Below are 5,980 nucleotides of genomic sequence, written 5' to 3'. Positions count from 1 at the left end.
CTTCTATAGTCTCTATTTCTCTAAGTCAGTTAATTGCGTGATTGTAAAGATATTTTTTTAAATCTATGATCTTCTGCTCCTATGTGGTCTGCTATAGAAAATCACTTCTGAAAGGCTAGGCATTCCTTTCTTATGTTTTCATCAAGGACACTCTTCATACAATTGATTTTTTTTTGTTATACCTATTTTTACATATGTCATATCTCTCTACCAGTTTAGAATTTCAATGAAACCTCGGACTCTTCGAATTCTTAATCTCACCTAGCACATAGCACTAGGTTAGAACTTGATTAATTTTATTGAATTAAAAATTGGTGTGTATATAGAATAAATCATTAGTCACACATTCACATGAGTGAAACCACAAATCCTTAGAATGTTATAGTCAGACAGAAAGCAAACGGGTTGGCAGTTGCTGATGATACCTGTGTTTTTGGCAAAAGTGTCATTTGTGATATCTTCTATCGTTTTGGGATTGTCTCCTCTCTAAGATGTCTTAAAAATGAAGTGCTTTTAAAAACTGTGTTACATCACAATTTCTCTGTGTGATTTTGGTCAGGTCTAGCTCTACTTTCCCACTTCCTCTTAAGTATGATTGCCACTTCTTTATGTATTGTAATTGAGGAGGTTAAGGCCAAATGTGGTAGTTCTATTATCATTGCTGAAGAGCATTACAAATAGAATATAAATATAAATAGAGCATTATAAAATGCTTACTGACTTGTTCTGTTTCATTTATGTTTGCTGTTTTTCCAATTTCATCTGTAAATGCTCTAAGAATGATCTGGCTTATCTAGATCTCATGCAAAGTACTTATCAGTCATGTTTTCTTCTTAGCTACATCTTGATTTTCCCCAGAGTCACAGAGTTTGCTATTGCTCGTATCTTGTCAACTTCGATCACTGCCATTTCTGTTGATGATACTAACAACCTTTTGATCACTCAAGCTTATAATCTTATATTTATCCATGATGCTTGCATTCTTCTTGTTGCTCCTCCCTTCCCATGTGCAAAGAGTTGCCACATGCTATTGATACGACCTCTACAACAGTTCTCACATCCATCCCCTTCTCCCCAATTCTAAGTCACCATCCTAGTACAGGCCCACATTATTTCTTATTTATACTATTATGAAACCTTCTAAATTAGCTTTTCATTCTTCAGCTTCTCCTTGTGCTCATCCTTTATACAAATAAATATCAAAATAATCTTGTTAAGCACATGCCTACTCACATTCTAATGGGAGAGATAAGTATATATAGATATACACACATATACTATAAAAATAGAGTTTATATGTATAAATTACAAATATTATGTATATATTAATATATACATAATATATGTGTGTATATATGTATATATTTTTGTGTAATGTATGTATGTATATATGTGTATGTGTATATTATATATACACACATATATGTATATATATGTGTGTATATATAATATATATATATATATATATGCATATATATATATATATATAAACACACATACTGTGACAAAGATCTGGGGAGTAGTTAGTGCTAATAAGAACGATGTGATAGGTTGTATCTCCCCAGGATCTTTTTATGCCAACCCTTGTCTAACAAATATATCATGGCAAAAAGGAGCAGATGTTGGGTAACAGCATTAAAACTCTTTGTAAGACAAACACTTGATATTATAATTTTAGTGGATGTCGTTGAAGTGTTTCAGGAGATATTTTTTGCGTGTTAAATATTAAACCATATTATCGTAAGTTGTGTTCTAATGGGATCTTACTGCATTTTGTGGATAGAGTTATCATCATTGCAAATTCTCAATGTGTATGTGATTGTAGTGATAAGTTGTCAACAAATATTTATTAATTACTTACTATGTGCCAGGCACTGTTTAAATGTTGGAGACACTGTACTACATTTTCAACTAACTTATAATAAGAGGTCACTCTACGTCACCACCAAAAAGTTCTCTTTTCTTTCCCCACCCAACTTTGAGAAGGTATTATCAACCTTGGGCCATGAGTTTTAGTGTCCTGTGTGACTAGTTCTAACTCCCTACAGCCAATCTAGAGATGGTATATTTTAATGGAGACATTCTCAGTTCCTACTGGTATATTAGTCAGGCTTCAGTTATGATAGAGCTTTTATGGAAGTGTGAATAACACATCCACAGGAAAGCCAGAAGGTTGAATCTAACTAGCTTGGTTTCAATGAACAGTAAAGAATTTATTGTGAATGAAATGCTTGGGAATAACAGTGATGCTTTGACATTGTCTGATTTTCAGCATATCCCTGTAAGAGTCAGATTCCATATGCTGGACTGACATGCTATTATTATTTTCAAAGTCTAGAAGAAACTAGGGATAAAAGGGTTTGGTGGGGGGAGTCTCCTGAGAATAAGAAATACAGGCATTGTGAGAAATTATACACACAATCAAGTCTTTTCTATTCCCTCTGGATTTACTTTACAATAGATTCTGTACATATTTACTGAGTGTTCTTGCTTTTGGAAGAATCCTGTATTTTTTCAGTCTAGTGACATGAAGAGCATGATAAAATCCATGCTAGAGGTGATACAATCTTGAGTGATCAAGGGATCATTTTATAAGATGTCTCCAGGAGGGGGATGATGCCAAAAGAACTTTTTTTTTTTGGCTAGGCAATGGGGTTAAGTGACTTGCCCATGGTCACACAGCTAGTAAGTGTCAAGTGTCTGAGGCTAATTTGAACTCAGGTCCTCCTGACTCCAGGGCTGGTGCTATATCCACTGTGCCACCTAGCTGCCCCCCAAAAGAACTTTTAAAAATTACAGTTAATATTATTACCCCAAAAAGGTGATCAAGGGAACACGAATAATTTCCAACCTATATGGTTTCTTTCTGATCTTGATAAAATCTTTATGGAAATGAGCTGTGTCTCTATTGAGATATCCTTAAAGAGATTATGGGCCTAGAATAGGTAGGTTTGAACAAATACTCTTTTATGTTCCATCTTTATAGTTACACAATTGATCAAAAGATGTAGAAAATATAAGATTTCTCTCCCTCCATATTCATTATATGTTGATTTCACAAAACATTTTATTAGATCAAAATACAATTTTAAAGGGTATCCTTCAACAAAGAGTTTCACATACATATGCTAAAATCATAGACGATTCCTTGATAAACGTAACCACAGAGAAAACTAAGTTCAAAGACACTGATTATCAATGTCAAGTGAGGTACGTAAGACAGAGATATCTCTGTGTCAATGCTTTTACCAGTGTCATGGAGGAAGTCCTGTGCAATGTTCAAATAGAAGAAAAATTTCTTGTAGATTGTAAGGTTTTCTAGATTTTCTGTTTGTGGATGATTATTGGGCTAAGTCTATTAATGCCCAGCATATTATAGGACCTACATCTTCAGATCCATGTTTACTCAGAAAAGATGAACATAACACCACCAACAGGAAGACCAAAATAGATCAAAACTGCCTAGTATTTACACTATGATATTCAATTAGATAACCAGTACATTGAGTTAGCATGTTAGTACTGATGGACAATGAGTTGAGCCTAGAATTGAATAGGAGGAAGGGAGCAGTTTGGATTCCATTTGGGAAATTGTACAATCAGCTATCCCAAGCTATTCTCCATTTTAAAAGCACATGTTCGACAGAAATGTTATCCTGGTCATGCTGTATGGTTATACATATTGAATACAATGATCTCTAAAGAATTAGTGTTGTGAGTTACATACAGGGTAAGGGAAAATGTATTAGATGGCTGTTATATATATGTATGTATGTATACATAAATACATACATATAGGCAGATAGGCAGATGACAGGCATAATGTGAGATGGTGGGGAGAAAGATTTTTTTTTAAATGGATTGGTGATTATGCTGGTCAAGAGAACATCTAACGTGAAAGCTGTATCCACTGAGGCAGATGGGCAACTTGTCAGGAACTCATAGTCTTGAGAAATTGCCTAGTGCACTGAAAGGTGAAGTTTGTCCATGATTATATATAGTTGATGTATTTCAAAAGCAGGAACTGAACCCAGGTTTTCTGCCTCCAAGGTGGGCCCTCTGTCTACTAAACTTTTTTGCCTTATTGTGTTAGAGGATATCACTGAGGACATGTATCATTAGAAAAGGAGGCAGGTCAGTCATGTAGCAACAGCAAGAGCTAACAGCTCAAGTTTTATATTGGTACCAAAAAAACATAAAAATACCTAAAAAGGAAGGCCTCTACCCTGTTGGGCAAATTCTCCTTAGGAGATCTAGGAAGAATTAGGACACAAGTTTCATAGGATGAGAAGGCGTTTATGGAATTATTCATAGGATCGTAGATTCAGAGCTGCCTGGACCTTAGAGACACCCAGTCCAACTCTTTCATTTTACCGATGAGAAAACCAAGGCCTGAGGTGGTAAAAGTGCCCTGCTGAAAGTCAAAGAGGTAGTCAGCTTAAGAGGCAGGCTTTGAACCCAATGCTTCTGACTCCAGAGCCAGTGCTTTTTCCACACTGTCCCACAATGGAAGGAATATATACATTGCTGGGACCATGGAACCTTTGTAGTAATGAAGGGCTTTGGGTGAAAGTGGTGATTGCCAATAGGAGAAAAGAATTAATGAGATAGTGGAAAGTATACATGTACTAGAAATCAAGGCACTTGGGTTTAAATCCTTGCTCTGCACCAACTAGCTGTTGTCTAGCTAGCTTGGTTAAGTAATTTAACTGTTTTGTACTGCCATTTCTTTATCTATGAAAGGATTCTGCAGATTATTAAATAAACTCTAGGATTCCTTCTATAGAGCACATTCTATGATCTGTGGATGATGCTGGTGAATGTGAATGCAAGAAATGCAAATTTGGTTGGCCAGTTGGTGTAATGATCACTAAAATCTCTGTGAAGATTAAAGAAAGGAGAGGGTAGAGCCAAGATGGCAGAGAAAAGGCAGCAACTCACTTGAGCTCTCCCCTAAGCCCCTCCTAACACCTTTAAATAATGCCATCAAAGAATTTCTGGAGCAGCAGAACCCACCAAAAGGATGGGTGAAATAATTTTCCAGCCAAAGACACTTAGAAGGTCAGCAGGAAATGTCTGTCACACTTTGATGAGAATGAAGCACAGTCCACTATAGGCCATGCCAGCAAACCAGGAACAGGCCTTGGGAGCCACTGAATCAGTAGCAGCAGCAGATGCTTCTGGAGTTCTCAGCCCATAGACAGGAAGGGGATTGAACCACTGGGCAGATGGAGATTACAGGGATCTCTTTGTTAGCACTAAGGGCAGGATTCTGTTGGTTTGCCCACATTCAGATCTGAGTCACAGTGCTAGGTGTCAGTCCCAGGGGAAGGAGGAGCACTAGCACATCAGAGCTTGTGGCTGCAGGTGAGCTAGGACCCTGTTCACAGTTCGAGAGCAGAAAACAGTGGTGGTCACTCACAGAGAAAAGCACAGCCCAGGAAAGTAATAAAGCCATTTTTACTTAGATCATACCACCTGGAAACAACTGAAAACTTACAGGTGCCTAGAAGTATTTCTGAAAACAACTGTACAAAACCCCTGAAGCTTGGGACAGTGCCTCCTCCACCCTGGCAGCAGAACCCTACTTTAACAAAGAGTTAAAAGTCAAGAAATATGCTGGGAAAATGAGCAAACAACAGAAAAAATTCTGACCATACAAAGTCACTATGATGACAAAGAAGACCAAAACACATACTCTGAAGAAGATAACAAAGTCTAAGTTCGTACATCCAAAGCCTCCAAGAAAAATACGCATTTGTGTTAGGCCACAGAAGAACTCCAAAAGGATTTTGAAAATCAAGTAAGTGATGTAGAGGAAAAGTTGGGAAGAGAAATGAGAGTGATGCAAGAAAATCATGAAAAATGAGTCAACAGCTTGGCAAAAGAGGCATAAAAAATATTGAATGAAATAATACCTTAAAAAACAGACTAGGCTAACTGGTAAAAGAGGTCCAAAAAGCCAATGAGGAGAAGAACA

This window comes from Phascolarctos cinereus, unplaced genomic scaffold (genome assembly GCF_003287225.1).
Source record: "Phascolarctos cinereus isolate Bilbo 61053 unplaced genomic scaffold, phaCin_HiC Scaffold_3;HRSCAF=262, whole genome shotgun sequence".
Classification (NCBI taxonomy): domain Eukaryota; kingdom Metazoa; phylum Chordata; class Mammalia; order Diprotodontia; family Phascolarctidae; genus Phascolarctos; species Phascolarctos cinereus.
This window is presented reverse-complemented; position numbering follows the sequence as displayed.